The sequence below is a fragment of the Oxyura jamaicensis genome, chromosome 12 (genome assembly GCF_011077185.1).
Source record: "Oxyura jamaicensis isolate SHBP4307 breed ruddy duck chromosome 12, BPBGC_Ojam_1.0, whole genome shotgun sequence".
Classification (NCBI taxonomy): domain Eukaryota; kingdom Metazoa; phylum Chordata; class Aves; order Anseriformes; family Anatidae; genus Oxyura; species Oxyura jamaicensis.
The window spans coordinates 18,596,870-18,622,398 of NC_048904.1; the positions used below are offsets into that span (position 1 = coordinate 18,596,870).

Consider the following 25,529-nt stretch of genomic DNA (forward strand, 5'->3'; position numbering starts at 1 on the left):
CATTTCAGTTTGCCTTCTCCTGATTCAATTTTGCAGCTCCTTTCCTCATCTTTTCAAAGATGCTCCACATTATAGTCTGTTGGTTGGCAAATCACATTCAATGTTAGACCCAGCCAGCATTTTCTGTCAAAATTCCACATGCGGAGCCAGTGTTGTGTATACAGTAACACCCATTTTGCTGCTGCAGTGCTCCAAAACAGGCATGGAAATCCCAGCATGGGCAGTAAGGAGGAAGGCAGCAGAGTGCTGGAGCACCCTGCACATCGGACACACCACATGACAGGGGAGCACAAGTGGCCAAGAGCCTCCTTCACCCTACACCGTGTTTTGGAGGAGCTGTGGATCTGAATCAGCCTAATTAGTGGGCAAAGAATCACATAGCATGCTCATTTTCATGGCTGATTTTTAAAAGATTATTAAGTAACCTCAGAAGATCACTGCTATCTAAAATTTATTTTGGAGGGCAATAGAAACGGGTTGATTGCCAGCTTGGCCCTTGATATCTGAAATTACAAGGAGAGAACATGCAGGAACATGGCAAATATAGCTTTTTTAAGACCTTATATTTCTTGCAGTGGGGATGACAAAGCTGCATGTTCACATTAGGGCAGAAGTGGAATGCAGGATGACTCTCAATAAAAGTGCAGTGCTGCTGCCTGTGCTGACACATGTTTGAAATCATTATTTTGATAATGTCATTAATGAATTTGCACAGCCTGCTAAAGGAGTTCATTTCTACCATTATTTTATTCTCCAGGAAAATAAAAGGATAAGCTAGGGAAAAAATAAAATAAAAAAGAACCAACTGATTTCCCATCCAGAGAAAACTATTGCATCTAAATTGTACATTAACTGGGCTGTGTTCCACATAGAAGAACATGAACTTCTGCTTCACCATTTTTTTCTTTTCTTTTTTAACATTCAAGATAATTAGATAATTATGTATTTGTCCTTGCCTTACCTTGCTCTTTTTTTTTTTTTTTTTTTTTTTTTTTTTCTAGTAAGAACTCATTTAAATGCTCAGACTAACAATGGGACTGGTCAATGCGATGGGTTATATGAACAAAATCATGTGCTGTAACCTCTACTGCCGTTAAATGATACAGCTCCTAGTGATACACAGCAGCTGGGCTCCAGTGCCACAGCCTTTCCAAACTGAATACAAAGATATGACAAAATATGTCTGTATCTCAACAGCCCCTCCTGAGTGATTTTAAAATATTGATTATTGAGTTTGAATACTGTGAATAGGGAACAGGAGATTGCAAGAAGGTGGTAGGGCACTCAGAGGCCTTGATGCACCTGAGCAGCCTCACCTGAGACCCAAGCCCACCCCACCCATAGACCCAGGCCCTTCATTTAAGCTCAACTCTGGGCCTCCAGGCTTGGCCAAAGCTATATAGGAGGAATCTTGGTCCCTAATTCTCTTAGGGTTGTGTTTGGCTGTAGGCCTTGTTCAGCTGGACTCTGATATGGGGATTATTCTCTTGGTTGGATTTTGGACTTGCATTATTGTTGCAAGCTTGCCTTGTGATCTGCACTCAGTTGAAGTTGGCTGTTGTCCTTGGACCTGCTCCACTTGCCATGCTTAGGTATGGTGGGACTGGGTCCTGGGTGGCGAGGGTCCTGGGTGGCGAGCTCTGGCAGTGTGATACTCCTCCTGGTAGAAGCTTCTACCACCAGCATGCAGGCAAGAATCTAGCAGTAGGTTGGGATGCACTGTCAGAGTATATGGGATGTTGTAAGGCAGCCTTGTATCAATGCACCCTGAAAGGCTTCTCTCAGGGTAGAGAGATCAGCTCTGCGTTGGAGCTAACTGTAGTCAGACAGCATAGCATCTCCCATGCTTCTCTTACTAAACCCTTCTTTGGAGTACAATCTTGTTCCAGTAAGGCTGATTTGTCAACAATCAGTGGTGTTCTCATGTCTGTAACAATAGCTAACAGAAAACAGTTTTGCATGGACGTATACAAAAGACTTAGTGAAAAGCAGATTATAAAGTACAAAAAAAATAATCTTAGTCATATTCCTAAAAGTGCATTTACTTTCATCGCTGAAGGACAATAGAATTGTCATGGCATATGGGAAAAATGAAAGCAACTCTAATACTGCATAAACTTTCTTCCCTTTTTCTTCTCCTGGTTTGTCTCAAGACTGCTGCAACAAATCTTGTGTCTGAGAAAATCATCCGATGTGACTAGACCTTGGATTCTTGCTTCTAGATGAGCCTAGAGGAGAATGTCCAAGATCTTTGAAGCTGAAAATTGAAAAATGAATAGCAGTGAGAATCTCAATCTCTCAAAGCTCATGTACAGCATTTCAGAATGCTTCACAAAGCTTATATATAATTCCAGTTAGCATATAAGCTGCTCATATGGTAATATGTTGGCTTCCTTTGCTGTTTCTCTTCAGTTGGTGAAGCAGGGAGAAAAATCAAGTCATAAGCATGTTTTAACCTCTACTTTTTGCTGTACCTGTAAAACAAGAGGTTGCATCAACCTTTGCAGGAGGGAGTAATAGCTGATAATTTATACGTGCAATTTGAGAAAAGCACAGTTCCATGGGGTGATTACTGCAATAAATAACTGAAGTAGAACACCCTTGTCCTAACATAAACCCAACTTCATTTTTCCCTGTACTCTGCATGAAGAACCTGATCTGGGGCTGAGAGGCTGTGGGAGAGGGAAGAGAGCTACAAGAAAAGCATATATAACCTTCCCGTGGAAGCTGAAGAAAGATCAGCTGAAAGCAAGAATTCAGAATTTAAGATCCAATAGACATGATCCAGTTTATTTTTCTGGAACAGCAGTGATGTTCTGTTATGACAAGTAAAAATAGAGGCAGTAGCAAAGGCAGCCTATGCTACTGTATAGGTAAACTGTTTAGGGCAAGAACTGTGTTTTTGTTTTATTGGAACATTACCTGACACAACCTTGTTTAAACCAATGAGTAGCATTTCAGTGAGCTGTGAGCAAAAATGATGACAATATTGTTACACAGCTAATAATAAGTTGATGACCTTTGATAAATATTTTTGGCTTGGCTTCATTTTAATTTAAGACTGTCTATATGTAGCAGAAACATCTATCACCTGTTCAAACCCTTCTTCATAAAACAACCACAATGTTAATATCCACTGCCAGCCCTCCAATGTGTTTTGCTGCAGGAACCCAGGCAGCATTTATCTTTTTACTGTGGCTTTTGCAATTTTCAACCCCTAGCTTATTGCTAGACTTATTTAATAAAATATGAGACAGACCAGTAGGGAAACATGTTCCAGAAAGGAATTTAGTGGGGACCTGGAGAAGCAATTGCAAGGTTGCACCATGTTAGTGGAGTTGAGGGTACTTGTTTGGCCCCTCTTCTCTATTCCCTACCATGTCTGCATCTGCTTGTTCTCATTCCAGGGTCCTTGTCTTGCCCTCCCTTCAGCCATGAGCACTCATGGTTGAATATTGAATATTTCTGCTGGCATTGGCTACTGCAGGGTACATGAGGAGGAAGAAAGGAGATGACCTCTCTGGTAGGACTGGTTCTCACCATGAAGGGTTTTGAAGGTTGACAACAGCTTGATACCCACCTGGAAGCCCAAAGGCAGCCAGCTCATGCAGCAGAACAGCAATGGGATGTACTCTGAACAAAAGTTCAGCCTCGCAGGCAGGTGGCCACTAGCTCGCCTTCCAAATGGCTGCTGAGGGCAGCCTTGAGTGGGGCTGGCTGCTGCAATCCAAAGTGGCAGTCACAGGAAGAATTATACCACGTTCCTCATCCAAAACTGTCTGGCCCAACAAATGCAGATGAAAGTCTTCTCTTTGCTCTTGCTGCCAGCTGAGCATCCAGCAAATCCCCTGAACTCTGAGCTTAATCATGGCTTTGCTCTCTCAGCCTCTTGGTTCATGACTGCTGCCCTGCTCTGGTGCCCTTACCAGCAGTGTCCCAGCCAGGCTGCCCTCAGCCAAACCTTATTCTTCTCTCTGTTATGGTAGAGCCTAGGTGGCTGGGATTACTGTGGTTGTTGTCTAAAATCTAGCAATAGATATCTATCAGACTTGTTCCATTGGCCTAGTGCCTGTAGGCATAATGAACCTCTCTAGCAGGGAATTGCTACACAGAGCAGATGAGGTGGCCCATAGCTTACTCCCCATCTCCTGTGTGCATAATCAGAGAAGTTTGCACAGAAATTAGAATTGAATGCAGAGCTACTTGGTTTTCTGCCTACACTGAAGCTTTTCTGAAGCCGAAATATTTGCTAAAGTTTCCTTTTCTAACCTCTTTTTAGATTGCAGCTTTTACTGCCGTCTAAAAGTAAATATTTTTTCCTGAATATTCTGGAAATTTCTTAAAGAAATTCAATTGAAAAATCAAAACTTTTTAAATTCTCAAGAAAATTTGTGCTACTTTTAACTTCTTTTTTTGGTCAAATGACTCTTACTCAGACATGACCCACTTAATAAAATACTTCACAATTTTGTTCCTCAAAACTGTATTTTTCAGGTCATGAGCTCTTCAGGAAAAAAAAAAAGCCAACAACATTCTCCATCTCCAAAACAATAGCACTTAAATGTGACATGTGAAAAAGAACAAACATCTCATAGTCCTCAGGGTGGAGATTCATGTACATTTTCCCTGTCAAATAATCAGTCTGAGAGATCCCGTTACTGTTTGACTTTTCCCTCTCCCTCAGCATGTTCACTGCACCAATTGCTCTGGTACATTCACAATGCTGCTCTTCAAACTGTGCTGGTGAAATAACAAAGGTTAACAGTATCTCTTTTCCCCCTCCTTTTCCATCTTTCCATTTGAGTAGAGCTGACAGTAATGTATGGAGGGGAAAAGAAGGGTATCTGATCTGCTCAGATGTTGTTTTTACCTCTGCCTATTTTCATAAGGGTTAGGTAACTGCTCTTTTACCACACTTACTGCTTCCACACTTAATTTTACAGTCATTCCAAACTGTGTCCTCCAATTATTCATGTTCAGCACGCACATGCCTAGCTTTATTTATTCCATCTGCCAGATGTAGGGAGGGGGTTGGCCAAGGGAAGAGGAAGAGGCGCAGGAGTCAGGCTTTGCGTCATGGAAGATGAAACGTGAATGGTTCATCAGCTAATCCCAGATCCTGAAATAGACTAGGGAGCAGTGGATGCAGCCATGCAAGGGTGGTACAGAGTCCAGGTTAATGAACTCTTCTGAGAAATAGGTTAATTTATCTGAATTTGAGCGATCTGGCACAGGCCTGGGAAACTCAGGGGCTATATGATGTAGTAGTGAGACCAAACTTCAACCTCCATACTTGGAAGGTTTTCCTCTCAATGTTTTTATCTTCCAGCAGACTATAAATGAAGAGCAAAGTACTTCATTATTGTCATTGCTGATCACTTTCAGGAAACAGCACCTAGAAAATATGAGATCAGAACAAAAGCTTGGGTCACAATCTATTATGGGAATGTTGTGAAATGAACAGCTAGATAAGCAATGATCTTTATTAAGACTGAAGAAACTGGGAGAAGAATAATTGCCTGGATATATTCCACAAGAAAGCAATGAACCCATTTTTCAACTAAAAATATATTTAAAATTCTTTACTTGATCCTCATTTAGGTAACCCTATTTCCTAAAACTATTCTTAACGAAGAGATGAAACATTTAGAAGCTATCAGCTATGTAATATATATATTGCAGAAGGCCTACTGTGTGCAGAGGTGTGACACACTGGAGACAAGCATGTGTGTCCTCACCAACACCTCACGGTTCCTACCCCAGGTGCTAAAGTGGAGGGGCAGGTCCTCTGCTGATCCTACAGAATTCAGCTTGTCAAGGATGTTCCCTCAACAACACTGAAGCTGGTTAAATTACATGAGTTTTGTGGCTTAATGACAAGGCTTTACTTAAAGGAGACCCCTCTTACATGCCAAGTTGTAAGTTTTTTTTTTTCAGGAAACCTCTTCTTGTTGGCTGTATCAATGTATTGAGAGTGCTTGATCTGTGCTCCTCACAATCCCCCGTCAGGGCATGCTGTCAGTCATGGTACCTTCTTTGCAGGAATAATCCATGATGATAAAATACTTCATCAAAGTCAATAGCACTCGTATTAAAAACTACAATAATTACTTCACTTCATAAAACTTTTTATTCCTATATTTTTCCAAGGTCTTAGATTATCTGTGCAGAAGTACTGATTATTATCTTTTCCAAGAGGAAAGGCATGTGCAGTACCACAATTATATGTTACAGAAGGGATTTGCATTAAAGTACCAGCTCCATTTGTTTCTCCTTAGTTTTCTAATAAACAAGAAAATAATTAGGAAACAAAATATTTCCTGGAAAGTTATTTTTTAGCATTGGTTTCCTGCTCTCCGGAGAGGTAAAACAGCCTTGTTTCCAACTGTAGGATAATTTGTGTAATGTAACAGGATTTTTAGATTTATTGTCTTGTTTTGTGCAGCTCATGAAAACAAAACAAAACAAAAAGCGTTTTGTTTTGAGGATGAATGAATACATGGTGATAATAAGCTTGAAAGGAATGTGAGTTGTTTTGTTTGGGGATTTTTTTTTCCTCTCTGAATTTAGATTTTATGCACAGTTGAAGATTTGCTCTTGCAGGATTTCAACTTAAAGTATTTGAATTGGTGAGAAATGAGAGGAGGAGGGTACTAGGGCAGATGAGAAGTTAACAATCAGGTTTGCACTGTTAAGAAGAAAATATTAGCTATTTTTTAATTAAAAAAGGTTTCTCCAGGTAGAAGGTTGCACTGAATATTCCCTTCTATTTGCTTGACACTATACTGACTTCCACAACTGATTTTTTTTTCATTTGCTCAATCCCATAAATACTGGATCTTCTATTGGAGGATGTTACATAAAGCTGAAATTAGTATAGATACTGTCGTACTTCTGGAAGGAAGTCTGAAAGCTGTTCAGTAGAAGTGACATTGGGTTATATTGGAGAGAATGAATAGACGATGGTTTAAATGCCCCTCTGGAACATGAATACCGACATTTTGATTAATGTCTCTGTCATGGGCAAAGATTATTTAGTTAATGATTTGCAGTTTCCTTTGCCTGGCTCTAGGAAAAGCATGCCAAATCCCGGGGTGAAAGGGAGGAATCAAGCAGCTTGAAGCTGTTGGGTTATTCATGTGTTTTCAGCACGTGCCCAGATGCTTTTCTGGATCAGATCTAGTGCTTAGAGGGGAACGAAACTCATTAAGTACTAGAAATGAAAATATCTTTATTGCACTCTGATTTAGAGGACTCAGAAAGCTTAAGTGAGCTGTGAGGGCATGTGGATGTGGTGCAGTTCAGTGCTTTCTGCTGGCAGCAGCAGTGCTCCTGCCACTCAGAAATAACAATAAAATGTTTAGGACCACCATGCTAAACAATACTGACTTTATCAGTTGGGTCTAAAGACTTGCTTGTATCTGTAAAACCAGCAGTGATCATTCTGTAGGTGTGAAAGAACAGCCCTGTTCATGGTGCCATTATTAGTTTCAAAACTTATTTAGAACAAATCACTGTGGTGTTTACATGTGAAGTTATCTGTGAGCAAATTTGTTTTCCAGACCCTGTTGTGTACAACCTATTGGTTCTGTTCTATGTGAACATAACATTTTTTCCTCTCCTTCCTCTCCCATTCATGGTTTTCACAGAGACTGACATGGAAGAAGCCATTAAAGGTTTAAACAACTTAAGCAGTTACTTTTAAATTATCTTAACATGTTCAGAAACCTTGCCAGATTTACCCTTTGGAAGATAGTAAAATAATTTTGAATAGAATGTGACGAGATAAAATGAATATGATTTTATTATTCATGAATACTTTAACCTGAATGCTTTAGTGCCTACATCTCTCTATTATATTAAATTATGGTGAAACATAAAACTGTCACACTGGGGTTTGTAGATTGATATTCCCCATGGATTCCCCGTATGTTTTGGCTTCAGCTCCCTGCTGCTGCTAATGGAACTAGTCCTTTGATACCTTTTCCCTTCTAGTTACGTTCTCCCTCTATTGACTGCTTCGAAACACCTTGGTGTCTGGCTGGGAGGTTAGCTGCCTCTTTTCACAGCGAACACGCAAATAACCCCTATGTATTCCCACCGTGTACTTTTGTATCTGGCTTTGCTCTTTCATATTTCTCTTCTTTTTTATATGTTCTCTGGGCATTTTTTTTTCCCCAGACATCACACTTTAGGGTATACTTTCGAAGCGATGTTCAGATATTTAGGTGAGACTCCCATTAAAGTTAATGAGACATGTGGCTAAATGCCTGTGCACTGCATTAACAATACCCTTTACTGTTTATTGTCTAGCTTAAAGAAAAGGTCACATTGGCTCCTAACTCCTAGTCCTGGATCTTTGCCTTCTCCTTTAGATCTTAGAGGTCATTGTGAAAGAAAAGAACATAAGGCATAGGGCCTAGCTGTCTGTATTTTTAATGCTGGCAACATTGTTCCTTTGGCTCCATTTTCTTTTTATATGGAGCTATAGAAATTACAGATGTAAAAGGAGCTTTTATCCCAAATTGTCAAAAGCGCAGTGATGACAAGTTATTGCTGAAGCACCACAAGGATTCACTGTGGTGCTTTGTGCAGAAAATTCCATGGGAAGTGGGAGGAAATATTAGATCTTCAGAGCAGGGACTGTTTATCAAGCTGTGTGTTTACTGAGCGCAGCACAACAGGGTTCTGGCTCTTGTCTGGGGAATGTCTTGCTTACCCCAATATAGATAAAACACATTAATAAATATTTGCTGAGGCATGCTGCTGATAATTTTCACCTACGTCCTTGCCTGAGAATTTTTGGTTAGAAATTCTGATGCTGTAGTACAAGAAGGAGATGACAGTGAACACAGCTCCGATCTAGGGCAGGAGGAAACAGAAAAAGGATCGCAGCTCTGTAGCTGTGTCATGTGAAGTGAATGCACACGATTCCAGCTAATAATTATACCCTCTTTGTCTGGTTTGGGGTAGGGTGGCACCTGATTGACGAGGAAATTGGTGTTTCTCAACAACGTTACTAATGTTCTAAATAATAAGTGTTATTTAGTTTCATTGTGCTTTAGTCTTCTCATGGGGATTATGATATTTAAGTCTCGGTAAACATCAGCAGAGAGCCTAAGGTGAAACATGCTGTAAATGTAATCCTCGCAATGTGAACAAGAGTCCATCTTCAGGTCTTTTTTTTTTTTTTTTTCATTCATCTTATTAGCCCAAAGGTAATCTCTGTACTCTATTATAATGGAACTTCTCTGATATAATGAGAAGCTAGCTATTCAATACAGTCCTTGTCAACGTGGTATTTTTTTCATGTTCCCAAAGCTCACTAAAAATGGCATTAACCATTGCATTGAGTCATGGAGCTGAAGTACAGCAAGGTTAAACATCGCTTTTGCACTAAAAAGGGAAATGAGACTTAGATTAAAATTTAGAAGTAAAAAACATAAATACGTTGGGTGAAATAGAACATTAAAATTAAATGACTAGCATGGGTGGGTGAAGTTCAATATAAGTAGGAGTGTTTAAGATAAGGTTTTCATCCAACAGTGAGTTGGCTAATGATATTGCTAATGTGAGATCCTGCAGTTGACAGTTTGTATCTGAAGGCAGCTAACTGTCCTAATGTTGCTGCTTTGAGAACAATTATATAAAAGAAGATGTCACTCGTGCATGTTGTTAATCATCATACAAGTCTGTTTTTCTCACAACAGTGCAATGGCAGTGGAAAGGGAGACAACGCTCGTATGGAAGGTAGGCTGAGGCACGCAGAGCTCAGAATCTGACCAGGGATTTTCTTTGTCTTCTTTGGAAGGAAACACAGAGAAAATCTAAAAGATGCAGAGCTGATAGATAAAACAAGGTGTCCAATCAAGAGGGTTTTCCAACAGAAATCAGTGTTTGCTAGCTTCCTCTGGCAGGAAGGTGAACTGCGATTATTATCCTGTATGGACACGAGTGGTTTTTTGACCGCTTTGCTGTTTATACAGGAAAAGCTCGAGTGTTCCATTGAAGAAGGTGGGACCTAATTAATTAACCGGTTAATTATGGTGTCATTATTATGATTACTCATTTCCTCTACAACAGTACCCAGGCGTTCCAGACTAAAAAGCCTATGTGCTAGGCTCTGTACATGCACTGAATGAAAAGGCCTTTGCAGGAAAGGAGCAGTCAGTAACTCAGTGCCCTCAGAGGTCACTGCTCTGCAGTCTCCTTCCCAGAAGCTCCGTCTGTGGAGAGGGCTAGCCTGCAGGCTCTCACAAAGCCATTGTCTTCCTCACATAATTCAACATCTCTGTGAATTACTATCTAAATTAAGTTAGCATCTAGCCAAGATCTTTGATATTCTTATCTATCTATCTCTCTATATAAAGGCATCTGTTTTCTGTTTCCAGCCCTTATTTGAAGACTGGTTGGTTAACTCACACACCCTAATGTTTGCTCACGCAGCACTATGCGCAAAGGATGGCAATTCTTTTGGATCCATCAGGGTGACTTGGGGACCCAAGTCCTGATATAAAAAGGTATACGGGCAGTACAGCTGGGAAAGTAATGAGTTGTAAACATAATATTTCTTTTCAATACTTGTAAAGTTTCCCTGAACCTGTAGCAATGTTTTATTTTTATTAGAATTTATATTTCTGATCAAAACCACAAGTTTCTTAACTTCCTTGATTATTTTTAAGTAGTGTAAAGGAGATTATTTTGCACTTAATTTCTTAATAAACATTAATTTGCTGTATTGGAAGTTTTATGTTCTGAAATGTAAAAGGCAGGACACATCTGCTACACACACAAAAGTAATAATAACAATAACTGCATGTCTAATATAAAAGAATTGTTGATGAGTCCTCAGTGGAATTAACAAGTGATGAGGATGCTCAAATGAACTGTTTGATTTGCTTATACTGCGCTCCTAATCCTGCATCTTAGCAGGATTATTTGTTATGTGGGAATTTGGGAAGCATTTTCAGATTCTCAAATGTCTTGAAGTCTTGGTTTATGTGAAACAGCACCATTTTCATTTAGATAAGTATTCTGCATCTTCCATATTTTTTCATTTGAGGGAGACTGCTTGTCCATAGACAAACTGTAGCCAAGTTCCCATGTTATGGACAGAAGTGTAGGCTTTCACTTTCATCGCAAGCAGCATCTGGCACTCTACCTTCTGCTTGCCCCATCTGAGGTACGTACCTCACCTGATGATGGGGAGCAGCCCTAAATTTGATGAGAAGTTGGCTACAGTGCAGTCCTGCAGTTTAAATGCCATGACATTTCCTAGTTATTAACATAAGAACATTAAATTAAAATTATGTTCCATGGGGACTGTAGCTTCGTATGGCTTGAGAGAATTCACTTGCTTATTCAATGAGTTTAAGCTGATTACATTTACAATTAATACATTCTTTCTGGGGTACCACTCTGACATAAAATCAGGAGCCAAGGTTTTCTCTGAGATACTCCGGTGCAGCTCCTCTGAGTTCTGCCTAGCCTTTGCTAACACACCTAACCTTCACCAGCTGTAAGCCAGAGAAATCACCTGAGTAAGCCCTCTAAGACTGATTCTTTAAATAGCCAAATACTAGGACCCATTCCCAGCCAGTGTAAGTTTGCATTGGCCTCATTGCCTTTCATACAGCTATGACAATTTGCATCAGCTTGGATCTGCCCTATTGAGTTCTGAATGGCTTGAAAATGAATGCAAATGACAGTTTGCAGAAGGTGAATGTTTAACTGCATATAAGCCACTTGATATCCTATGATTAAAACTCACTGCAATTAAACATACCCACATCTGGCTTACGGCTACAGTGATTCATACACCAAAAACTGGAACATTGGCTTTTAGTTTTGTTACCATCAGATAATCTAAGAATTCTGCTGAAACTATTATATTGCTTATATAGATGTTATGAAAGAGGAGATGCTGTTTTGCAGTAAATTGGAAACTGTAACTGGTGCCTTGATTAATCTTTCCCTGAAACATGGAGGTCATCTCTTCCAGATATTTCTATTCCCAATCTATATTAATTTCTAGTAGCCTGGGGTTTAATACACTTTTCTCTATTTCATTTCCACAATTAATGGTTGTAAGACAACACAGATAAAAATGCAAATGAACAACTTATCTTTATGCTTTTCAACTGAATGTTTACAACTGCATTTACAGTGAGCTTTTAAAACTGCCCAAACAGCTTTTCCAGATATGAAAATTACAAAGATACCTTTATAAATTACAGATTTTTAAAACTGCTGTCATTTTAAAGGGCTATGTTTTTTATATTTATTGAACCTATTTTGAGTATAAACACCACAGTTTTTTGTTTTTTTTTTTTCAGTTCCAGAGTAATACATGATATTACCATACATAAATATGTATATATATATATTTTTTTCTTTTCCTCCAGCAAGGTTTTAGAGTAGAGACCCATAAGAGTGAGCATTTCTTGCAACAGTTGCCTTTAAGTGCATCTGCCTGGATGTACTACTGTGGCACCATCCTGGAATCAAATGTGAAAAAGTACAGGAAAATCATGGATTTTGACGAAGAAACAGAGCTGTTACAGCTGCAGCATGATAGGGGCACTGGGAAATTAAAACTTTTCAGTTTTCCCTGAGCTGCATTTCTATAGCTTAATTTCTGATTATGTGTAAGTTCGAAAAGAACTAATACACTTGGGAAGAGTATGTTCAAGCAAGGAGGTAGTTTTCCTTTACCTTCCTGCAATTAAAACAAGAATCGAACCAGAGTATACCTAACCAGGAGCCCATGAACACTGCAAATCTACTGCCTTAAATGTTCATAATGTTTTTCCATGTCCCAGAGGCCAGTCTTCAGGAAGAAGGATATTTTCCTGTCCTTTCTGACAGAAGCTCCTCCATTTCTCAGATTTTTGTGTAAAAGGTAACAGGTTACTACTTCATATGGGGCTATGTATATAGTGAATGCAAAACATGAGTGCATGATGAATCCAAATTTGCTTCTACAGTTTTGGATGTGGCCTCTGAGTGTTTTTGTTTGTTTGTTTTAGAATTGTTTTCATAGGAAATTATAGTATCGCTATCAATCTTTCCAGGTGATTAATTATCCTGTTGTGTATTTCTGAATGTCTGTATATTTGCTCAGCTTATTTGTCAGCCCAAGGTTTTTGTGCTTGCTCTACAAATTAGTGCAATATCTGGAAATGGGTATGTGTCGGGCTGTATGCTGGCCCACTTTTAGCTTCAAGTCTCATTCCAGAGACTAGATATTAATGCACAAATTTCAGACCAGGGTAAATAAGATGACTATACCAGGAGTGGGACATGCAAACAGAGGAGCATCTCTGACACCATGTAACCTCGTGGTCCATTTTGTGGACTCTTACATCCTTCTGACTTGAATATAGTCAATGTTCTGACCACAAGTGTAATGCTGAAAGGTAGAAAGTGATGAAGACAGACTAAGAGCATTTTGGCTGGATAATTAAAAGGCAAGAAAAGTAATAAAGTGTATACAGAAGGAGATGTTGGCTGGAACAAATAGAAGCTCATGACAGCTTTCAGCAGGCAGTTTGTGTAAAGAGAACTGGGTGATGAATGCCTTTGGAGTGCTCTGCATTTAGGTATGGTGCAGTGTATTCAGCAACTTAATCCAGGAAATCAAAACCAATATCACAACCTTTTAATTTTCTTCAAACATTAGTAGGAAATGGTATTAGAACTGGCACCAATGTCATAGGTACGCTGGCCAGACTTTTAGGTTGTTTCATATCACTTTAGGCTGATATTTCCATGCAGGCTTCAGGCTTCACTGTGTTTATGCTGGCAAGCATAAGAGCCCAGAGATGAACTGGCAGCAAGTTGTTGTTAAGGCCATTTGTCTGTGATTCCACTTTTTTTTTTTTTTTTTTAATGATGATGATGATTATTTTTTTTCAAGATATGTGTTAGAGCTCTGTGTGATGATAAACAGAGTTCTGCAGATTTTTTTTTTTTTTTCAGAGATTTCTCATCGCTTTTCACATCAGCTTCAGCTGAGCACTGAAAGCTGCATTAACCACATGGCTTAAAGCCACAGTGAAAAGTGTCTAAATCTCTTTTGATTGTATCGTCATGACTAATAATATTTCTAAGTTATGCCCTACTGTCAGCTCCTACCTACATGCCTAGAAAAGGGTGTTTTTTTCATCTCTTGCATTTAGTCATTTTATGTGCTGGAGAAGGCAGCTGAACAAAGTCTCCACTGTCCTCTGTTCTATCTCATATTCAGGACTTGATAGCAATTATAAAATACTTGCTTTTTCTTTCCTTTCCTGCTTTTTCATTTATCTTCCCTGTTGTTTGTATAGAGAATAATACGTGTTCTGAACTCTTACTGGCCTCTCACTTTTGTTCTCAAAATAAACAGAAAATAATATGCTCAAGCCATGTTTGCCCACAGAAGGCAGAGAAGGACTGCTTGTCTTTGTTAACACTACTACTTCTGAAGGGATCTGTGGCAAATTTCTCTACACTAGCAGTACTGCACGAGGCAGTGCCAGTGTCTTTTGGGATCAAAATGCCAGGGCAGCAGAGCTCTTGTGCCACCCCACAAAGCTAAGATTACTATTTTGACTCAGTTGATTTTCAAAATCTACTGTTTGCATCATCTTTGTCAATCACCTGGGTACCAACTTTCTTATCTAAGACCCAGAGAGGCTTCAGTCTGCTCTTCTGCTGAGATAGTGTATTTACCTTGATATGACTGAGCTTCTGTACTGCTAAAATGAAGGCTTTCTTCTCTTTATCACTAACTGAGATTTGAAGATCCCTTTTCTGTGTCAATATCAAGTGATCCACATTGAGACCTAATTGCTGTTTTGCTAAGTTCCTGGTTACTGGAGAGGGAAGAAGTGACCTAAGTCATAAATTTGAGGCAAATTCACATACTTGCATACCAGTGACCTTTTGAGATGTGGGAGAAAAGGGAATAGAAAAGAAACAGAAGGAATATTTTTATTGCTATTATTATTATTATTATTTAGGAAAAAAATAAAATAAAAAAACTTTTTCAATAAAGGAATCCATATTCCTTTATTTTGGAAAAATTATTAGAGATCCTGAAAATGGTAACTGATTGTATTTAGTATTTACTACAATATTATGCTTTCCTTTTTAGCTTTGAGTTCAATAGTACCATCTGTCAAAAATATTAGTAATGGAGAAATACACTGGATAAGGCAAAAGTAATTACTCATTTTCCTTTGGTTCAACTTACAACAGCTTAAATAAAATGAAAGAACATATAAAGTTCCTAGGCAAAATCTGAGCATTTTTGTATCACCTTTCCTCTGCTATCGTCTGCAGAATATAATTAAATTATCTGCCCTTGGTAGATAAGAAGTAACACTGCTTTCATCTCCTATTCATGTGTGCATTTTGCTTTTCTAATGTTGCTTTTCAGAGTTTGCAAGAGAGATCATTGCTTCTTATCTTCCTAACAACCTTTAGGTTAATGTTGATACCAGAACTCCATCTATAGATAGCTGTGCAGCCTTCTCAAGCTGTCACTGCGTTCTTCCCACCATCTGCTTGCCATCCCAAAAGACTGGCAAGTTTCTATAGGCCTTCTGTATGGGAGGATTATGTACTACTTGCTCATCAGCTCTGAAGCAAGCTTCCAAGTTTTTGTCATTGCTGTTTTTTTTTTTTTTTGTTTGTAATGCTTTTGAATGTGACAATGGAAGGCAATTCTATTTGTTCCCCAGTGCTGCCGCAAGCTTCCAGGTCTTTTGCAATTTTGTACTGCATTGTTACAAACACTGTTCCCAATCAATGCAATGATTGCAGAAGCTTACAGTGATGCCCAGATTCTGGAATGAGATGAGTTTGCAGGGAACAAATAACAAAGCAAAAAAATACACCAGCTTTCCAGTCTGCTTTTTGCTTTGGCAGACAGTTGCTTGGCAATGAGTGCTCCTGAAGATGGGAAAGAAAATTACTGCAACACCTGAATTCTCTCTCAAACCCGGTGAATCATACAAACTCAGGAACTAGATTCCCGTACAGTAGGAAAAGGAATGTGCATTTGCTTGAGTTTTTAGAGTTGCATGCTAAACTGTGTGGAAATACCATCTCCGTGGATTGATATATTGGAGAGATGAGTTCTGGAATTAAGCCTTATAGAATTTATGCTTAAATGCTGCTTCTTGCTGGATATAAATATTTAGGATGCATTTTGCACACTAAACTGGACATACTAGAAAATATAATGTAACTACTAGAATGTTTTCCTTATTATTCTACTCACCCTGTTTATATCGGTCATCATAATACCCTAGTTACATAAATATTTAACAACAAATAGTCTCTATGCATTAAGGAGGAAAATTCGAAGCCAATGAAACAATGTGAGTTTTTTTTTTTGTTTGTTTGTTTGTTTGTTTTTTTTTCCTCCTGTCACCAAAAATGGTGGATACCATTTTAATATTCTTTCTTTGTAAGGAACCTAATTATCTCAAAAAATTGACTTTCTGGAGAGTACAAAGAGTAGAAGGGAAATGAGAACAACGGGAAAGAGAACACGGAGTTGACTTTTAGGTACACCTATTTATCTGCAATGTTACTGACCCCCCATCCCAAAATTTTTCTTTGATTTTTGTGAGGGACTGGGTCTCACGCTCTTTCAGTTGCTCTATTCTCTTCTGTCATTTTCTTTCTTGAATTGACATAGCAAAGTAGCATTTTCCTAATTACGTTATATATGTATGTTATATATGTATAGTGTATATCTATGCTCTTTTGCTATTTCTATGAAAGGTTTTCAACTTGCAAATTTGTAAAAACCCATTTATCATTTGGTATATAAAGGAAGATCATCTGCATTTTGTTCTTTCTAAACAATATTTAACCTCAAGAAATGTGATTCTGATCTTTCACGAAACCTGCTGCAGACATTTTGGCTGTTATACATCCTGAGTCATTATCAGAGGCTTGAATCTTCAGTAATGCCATAGGGAACTCAGAAGTATTTTTCTTTCATATACACTGAGTTTTGTTTTATTCGGTTAAACTGGATTTGACATAATGGTCTTTGTCCATAAAATGGACAGTTCACGCTACTGTACAGTGATCTGACAATGTGAATGTTTTCTGTGTAAACATATTGCATAGTTTCTCAGCCTATTTTTTTAAATTGCCCACCAGTTTCTCCGTCTCTCTAAACTGAAATAACAGCGAGGAGCTAGTGCACTTTGGGGTATTTGTGAAAGTTGGCCATGCTTAGTCTGCCAAATGAGAAGGGTTTAATTGCTACAGTAGTGCATGTTCTTAGTTTTGAAATAATTTTCATTTAAATTTGTTATTCCCCTGGCAGAAACAAATAACACCAGTGTAAAGGAGGTATTTTAGCCACTGTATTTCCCAGTGGTCACACACTCACAAAAAGAAATACCCCAGTTATCAATTTCCACCAGACCTACCTATGCACCAAAGGCACAGATTAGCCTTATTCCTGCTCAGGAGTGGAAGACGTTGAGCATTCTGGCCAAGGGACTTGATGTCCAGAGGAATCCATATAAAGACAAGGAGGCAGAAAGAGATATAAATAGTATTAGGCTGTAAGATTAATGCCCTCTTTCTCAAACAAAATAAATATATATTTTTTCATAAAGCTCTATCATAATACTTGCAAACAAAAAGTTCCCATATAAAAATAGCTACTGTCACTACTTGAGCAAGATAAAATGTCTAGGCACAAACACAATTATAGCACTATGCTAGGCATTAAAGAATGTAATGCAGCAAAATCACATCCATAATGATATCCGTATACTTGCATGAATAGTCTTATCAGTAAGAAGGAAATAAAAAGATTCTAGAGTAAATGTCTTGTATAGACTTTGTGTTGGATCTCAGGGGCAGGTTTATGTCTGTTCACACATTTTTTAGAAATCTGGTTATGGTGATAAGATACTGTTATCTCTTTATATAAGTCGTCTTGTGAACTAGTCTATGTAACTTGAAGGAACCTTGAAGGGTAATGAAATATTTTTAATATTTAAAAATGTACTGTATCATTTGAAAATATTTTCAACAGGTTTAATCTAGAGGCTTAAACGGGTTTTCTGCCTGTATTTCTATTGTTGAAAGCAAGTATACTGCACAACAGGTTGCGTATTGTTCCCACAATGCTAAAGATAATTGGGAATAATTTCTAAAATCAGCCAGGTCTGGGCTCAGTCCTCTGGTTTCAGAGATTGACACTCATTCTCTGTATGTCACAGGGACACAGGACAGAGTTCTGTTGCCTGCTGAATATCTCCAGTGTTGTCCGTGGCAATAATATTTTCTCTCATGATGAAAATCTGCTCTAAAAAAAAGACAGCTAAAGAAAACACAACTTCACCATGAAAGCAGAAAAAGATCTGCAGCAAGCTGTTCACTAGTGAGTCAAACCAGTCCCTGAAAGAAAAAAATAAAAATAAAAATAAAAAAAAATACTTTTTATTCCCACATCTAGCTCTTTTTAATTATACTATTACTTTAATCACACCTCCTGTCTGACATCCCATTGCATGAATTCCAGTGTTGCCAGAGAGGGAAGTTCTTTGAGTTGAGGAAATAAAATCTGATTTCTGAGTACTCCTGTATTAACTACCGTTCTTGCAATAGTGAGACTCTTTTCCGCTGTCCCTGAGGTGTAAGTCTTACATTTTTTTCTTACATATATATTTTTTTTCCTCTCTGCTCTTGATGGGAGCTAGGTATGTTTTAAAGTAGAAGTCCAAAATCTAAAGCAAGAGTGCTGATCAAGAGCAACTATAGTTTATCCTAAGGGTACAGGGAAAATGTTATCTGCAGGACGTTAGATAAGTTCCACCTACGTTATGCCCAGTATTTATGAAGTAGCAATGGTAATGTAAGAGAAGCCTTGTCTTGTGGGTAGATGCTGAGTTACGAGTCAGTTCTTCACTTTTACTATGGACTTGACCTGGGGCAAGACACTGTCATTGTGGCTTCATCATTGAACGAGAATGGGAATGAGAAAATTTCTAGGGTTCCTTTATTTGGGGGTGTGTGTGGGTGGGACGGGACGTGGAGCGGTGATGTACTGCAGCATTATTATACATTCCTATAACCTGCTTGCTTACACAATTACCATCCCTGGGAGGGGCACTGTAGGTAGAATTCAAGCCTTCTCACAGCAATTTAGATCAATTATACATTAAAAGCTGAACAGCACAGACAGCTTAGGAGGGAGGAGAAAAACTTCTTTATTGTCACAGCTCCACAAAAGAATCTGTACAAGATTATAAAAATGTAATCTATTTATTTCTTTTAAGTCTCAGCAAAGCTGTCAGACTTCGCTGATTCCTGCACTTTTGTCTGCTTTTCCTTTGTAGACTCTAGTCTTAGAATAACCTGTATCCACCGCCTTTGTACAGACCACCCAGTGCAGCTGGCATTTCAAAGGGCTGCGGGCCACTGGAGAGCTAAAACAATGAATTTCTACAATCTGAGCTGGTGAGTCTTAGGTTTTCTGTTGTCTGTGGCTCAGATGAGGATGTGTAATATAAACATAGTAGTAACTTATCTAGTATTTCCATAGATACTGACACTCTCATGGGTTTTAGGAGTACAGCTAATTTCTTCTTGTGGGTACAATACAAATGAGATGGTTCTCTTCCAATTACATATTTTATCCAAATAATTGTCCACATTATGTTTGTTAAACCAATGGCATTTTGCTGTTATGAGACTGGTGTTTTCCCTGACAGAAAACTGAATATAATTTTATTGATTGTTCTTGTTTGGGAACTGTTGCTATTTACTGTGGAATGAAATCCAAAAAGAGCTGTGGAAATTTCTGGAGCTTTTGAAGCTCCATGTCTGCAAGAGGAGGAACCAGAAAAAAATAAGCTTGTGTAGTGCAAACTTAGTGGCTATGTGTTGTCCAGAAGGTACTCGTCCACAAGGCCAGCAGAAGGATAGCTGTCTCCAGAAACTACTGCTTGATACGCTAAGGCCTAAATGTGTGATAGTCAAAGATTTGAAAAGAGGGAGTTAGCAGCTGGAAACAGATGTTTTCAATGCTGTGACAGGATATTCTGTTCCTTATAAACAGTATTTCTGCTCCACATGTAAATATTATATCAGAGTTGAATAAAACAAATGAAAATCTTCATCCAGGAACAGCCTAACGTCTGGGCAGGTTGTAGGGGGAGGAGAAAGAAGAGCAATTAATTGTCATGCTGGATTTGGAGTGCCAATTGCAGTCACTCAGGTTAAATTCTGTGAAAGTCAGGAAGTCATTATTATTATTATTATTATTTTCTTAACAGCAAGGGATCTATTTCAATTTATTTTCACTGTAGGGTATTGATACAATTGGGGTGGTCAGGAGAAGACCAGCTTTTGTTGCAAACTGTAAAAGATGATATCAGCCTTTAAACAGATTAGTGAGCGAACAGAATTAATGCAACACACGTGTGGTCTGAAACTATAAAGTAAACCAAATGATATCTCTGAGTTACATGAATATATGTATATATTTTAGCACTGCTATAAAGAAAGTTGCAAAACAGATAACAGGGCCTTAGTTAATGTGCATGGGTCTTAGCTCCACTCTGTTTAAATGGCTCAATTATTTCAAACATGCCTAGATGTTTAAAATTGCACAGCTTTACAAAATGGGAACATATAGAAGATTAAATATTACAGACAACCTGAAATGCTCCTGAATTCTTGCTGGTGCATGCAATAACTGATAAAATCTATAACTAGAGTGTTTTTATATAGTGAAACCCCTGTGGACTATATCTGAATGCATTTATTTGAAATATTCTTGAAACAACATTGGAAATGTTTTCAGTAAGAACTGCAAAATCACTTTTTTTTTTTTTTTTTTTTGCATTGCTTTGAAATTATCACTGGTATACAAATATGTTTTGAATTTTAATTAGATTTTTTTGACCCTAGGCTAACCTTTTAGAATGCAGTGGAAAATGAAACACAAATTGGACCACTGTACCTTCTATGTTTCTAGCATTGGTGCCTTTAAATGTTCTCTGATAGGTTACAGAGTCCCCTTTTCTCCACATAATCCAATTTACAACATCTCCTTTCTGCTCAAGGCTCCACATCGCTCTGCCCTTGCCCAGAGCTCCCTTGTTTAGCAGCAAGAATTGACCCATGCTGACTCGTTGCGGTGAGTGGGAAAATGCACAAGAAGCAAAAGCTCCTTGTGTTTCCTGGCCATCCCACCTAACTACCTTCATGCTGGATAGTTTGTATTTGCAATGCAGAAGGAGGTTCTACTCAGGCACCTGAACTGAATCACCAGAGAGTCCCAATGGGTTTAGTCCCATCATATTTGCATATCTAATAATTCCATGAAATTAGCAGAGAGTTTGAAAGGGAATTAAAAATTGCCTCCTAAAATTATGGAGCAAATTAGCTGATCCTCTGAATATCCAGACATAATTAGAAACCAATAACAGCTAGAAAACAAATGTCAGCCTCAGCTGGAGGTGTCAGTACGAAGTCATCAGTGAGCACTTTTTTTCTTCCCCCAATATAAACAGCAGATGAGGTTATCTCTAAAATAAACATAGCCCATCTGCTGTCCTCAAATTTAGAAAAGATGGAAGGTGAAGACAGGCACAGATTAGCACGCAGATTAGCATTGGGTGGTATGGAAGACACTCAAACTCAGGAAGCTATTAGAAAGAGAGAAGATTGAGAAAATGTTTGGGACCTAGTGTGTTGACTGCTGTAGAGAGAATGTAAACCTACTGGCAATACACTTGTTTTCTCTCAATTGCCTGGCATGGACTTCTTAGTTTCCTGCACCCCTTTCCCTCCTCTGGTTTCCCTGTGGGATCTACTGGTCCCAAACAGAAAATAATTTAGGGGAAATTATGCAGGTTGCAGGAATTACGTAGTGGAGAACCATCAGTATCTCTGTCATGTTTACTGTCTACAGAGATTTGGACTGATACCAGATGCCAAAAAGATTCACTGCTTACCTAGAAAACCCCTGACCCAGAGTTTATAAAAAGAATAGAATATCCTTTAATGTAATATATGTATCATACTGAATAGTTGAGGATGATATAAGAAACAAAACTTTTAAAAAATTGCAACATTAAGCCAAGTTGATTAGGTGTCATAGGTTGCACACCAAGATTTAATCTTTCTAAAAGCACTTGGGTAAAATGTTATGATAGAAATTTGGGATTGAAAGATATTGTCATTCTTAACTTTGGAATAGAGTTGCAATTTATCATGCTCAATGCTCTTATTCACTTTTCTAAGCTTTTGTTTGAACTGTGCTGCACACATCTCATTTCACTCACTAATGACTTGCAAGGTTTAGAGCAGGGATTTTTCTTTTTCTAAAATCTTTTCTTGTCTCTCAAGGCCCATCTCAGGCACTGTTGATAGTACCCTTCGATGTACTATCCATAACCAGAAGGAAAACTAAACAAACTTTTATTCCAAGACTACAAATACTTGAAAAATTGCTTCCCCTTTTCAGGAAAGATGCTGTTCTTTACAAATTTAATGAACGGATCAGACAGCACCAACATGGTTGAGGCTTTGTACTTAAAAACTTTTCAGACCATGAGGAAGTATATACAGAAACACATTACAAAAAGAATTACATCCTTCTTGAACTTTATCTGGAAAATTCATCAAATGTTTTCACGTACCTTTTATTTCACTATTATTTAAAAGTCTCTATACATTTTTCATTTACTTAAAATCTGTATTAAGCTTTTAGAGCTTGGTTTTACTCTTTCTTATGAAGATGAAATTAGAATTGTCCTGTAGGTATTTGTAATGGGAAAAAACATGCCTGAATACTTTATTTTATTACCATATTCATTAAGCTGATAATATTTTATAATTGCGCATTTGGATCTTGCTCCAGATTAACAAGTTCTTAAGAGATCCTGATGCATTTTGAAATACCTTTCCATACTGGAACCAGTCCTCATGTTTTATTGTGAGCTTAATGCTAGTACATTTTTGATACTATGGATATATAACTTTTACTAATGCCAGCTTCTTACTCCCTCTTAAAATCAGATTTACTTTTTAAACTCATAAGGAGGTTTCTGTCTTGCACCGAGAATTTATGAGTGCCTGTTGTTTATGGCACAGGTCAGGAAGTGATCTGGGAAGCACTTCTCTACTCTGGAAATTAGTCTTTCAGAGAAACAGAAATAAAGTGATATAAGGTAAGCAAAAACTAGTACATTTGCCTAATTGCCTGGTGCTGAGGAAATACTCAGCTGAAATAAATCAGGCATACACATGTTGCTCTTTCTTCTGTTTATGTCAAGAGGAATGTTGGTGGACACTGTAAAGCCAAACAAGATGTGGTCAGGTGGTCAGTAGCCAGTTACACCATTTATTTTTAAACTTTTTTTTTTTTTTTTTTTTTTTTTTTTTTTTTTATGCTATTAGTGTTTTGTATTTCAATAACCAGTACCTGGAAACTGTTCAAACTGACCCTTTCTTCTCAGGAGTCATTAAAATATCCAAAGCGGGGTTTGAATTTCACTTGCATTTAAATTCCAGGCTATTCCTATAGTTCCTGCTATTTCTATTTTTACAAAGCTTGAAATTCACATGGAATGTTTCAAACCAAGGCAGATAATGGGAGCCAGTCCTTACATATTATTTCTCATAAAAGTCTTATCCATGCTGAAAGATCTGCTTCATTTTACTTGTAATTTACTCAGCAACATAATCTTTAATGTTTTTATATAATATTGTAACCCCAAAACCACCTCTCTTGTTTATTGAATGACCAGCTTAATTATATTATTTTTATTTTACTTTTCAAGCAAAAAATGGAATGTGTTTCAAGATCTTGAAATCATTTATTATTATTATTATTATTATTATTATTTATATCTTTACAGAAATGCACAGCTCTATTTTTCCCCCAAAGTTGTATGCTTTTCATTGGGGCATAGTAAGGACAAATCAATGAGACAAGTGTGCACAGTGAATCATAAGGGGTTTCAAACTGCCTAAAGATATATTAACTCAGAGTGAATTATGTATTAAGATAACCATTCTTCTAAATATCTGCTAACACGAATGCTGGAAAATTATAGAACCAATTCTGAAATCCTTGTTCAGTATTGGAGCCATGTTTATCAAGTCCAGTTGGGTTTTAATGGAATCCATTCATGAAATCACGAAGTGTTGTGATACTTATTAATCACTTAAACTAAGTCTTTAATGGAAAAGTCTTAAAAGACTTTAAAGACTTAGTTTAAGTCTTTAATGGAAAAGAAAGAAAGAAAAAGAAAAAAAGATGGCTAATATGATGGATTTAAGATGTTCATTCAACTTATTTTTATTTATTTATTTATTCCCATTACTTTCACTAATTCCAATACATCATTTGATTTCTATATTATTCTCAGTAAAGCCTTACTAGCACCTATTTATACCTACAGGGAACTCCACTGAGGTATCCCAACCCTTTCTGAAATCTTTTTTGCACTTGTCTTACTTTCCTTTGTACTTAAGATGAAATAATTTTTCTTTTCCTGTAATATGCTCTGACATATTTTTTATTTTTTTTTCAGTGAGCTGCAAGACTAAGCACAATAATCCTTCATTATTACCAGAATTCAAAATGGAGTACATTTCCGACAGCTAGTCAGTGAGCAGTTCTGGCATACATTGTACACTGAGGCCCCACATATTTCATTTCACTTAAGGAGTTCGATCTGACCACCTTTATTTTTATTTTATTTTTATTTTATTTTTATTTTATTTTATTTTATTTTATTTTATTTTAGTCCTTGAAGAAAAAGACAGCACCATCTGCTCTGTCTACTAAAATCCTAGTTTAGGAACTCTGAGTTCTGGAAATAAGGATGAAAAGGATTAAATTAAGTAGCCACCTAAGGTTAAATTCAAGCCCACATAGAGAAGTGGTGCAAGAAACATCCCTTGGCTTAAATTTATTTAAAGTCTTCAAAATACATCTATAGTCATGCACAGACTTGTACTACTCCTAAATAAAAGCTAATTTCATCCTTTGCAGGAGCCTGTGTTTCTCATCTATTACATATCAATGAGGAGAATAATTTAGTGCAAACCCTGAAGAGTGATAGTACCTGAAAAAAGATTAATAATCGATAGCTTGACCACCAGCCAAGAAAAGTAAGAGCTGGCTGGAGGCTGCGTAGTGACAACCAAGGACTCTGTCAGTAAAGTAAACTGTGCCCCGTCTCATGGTGATGGTATCATTCAGAACAACCCTCACCAACAGCATATATAAACTTAAAAATATAAAGACAGCATGCAGATGCTGTAGCTGTGAGGGGCTGAGTAATGGGAATGAGCTGCCTCATGAGGACACTGAAGGGGAAAATATTTATTTCCTCCCCTTCCTTTATTCCTTTTATTTCTGTGTTGCCTCAGTCTGCTTTTTACAGCCGTTTCTGTTTGAATAAATCCTGGATCACATATTTAAAAGGGTGTTGGATGTTTTGCAGTAAAACACGCAGGTAGGCCTGCCCAGGCCTTCTGCCATG

At 37.8% G+C, this 25,529-nt stretch overlaps 1 long non-coding RNA gene across 2 annotated transcripts; it reads left to right on the forward strand.

Moving 5' to 3' along the window:
- Positions 1–1,408: 1,408 nt before the first annotated feature.
- Positions 1,409–24,228, forward strand: LOC118173409. 2 transcript variants are annotated; one of them, XR_004754173.1, is made up of 4 exons: positions 1,409–1,592; positions 19,362–19,482; positions 23,053–23,204; positions 23,895–24,228. It is a non-coding gene; the product is annotated as an uncharacterized LOC118173409 (long non-coding RNA). The 2 variants fall into 2 exon arrangements; XR_004754174.1 differs by lacking the exons at positions 23,053–23,204; positions 23,895–24,228 and adding an exon at positions 20,938–21,031.
- The last annotated feature ends 1,301 nt before the right edge of the window (positions 24,229–25,529 follow it).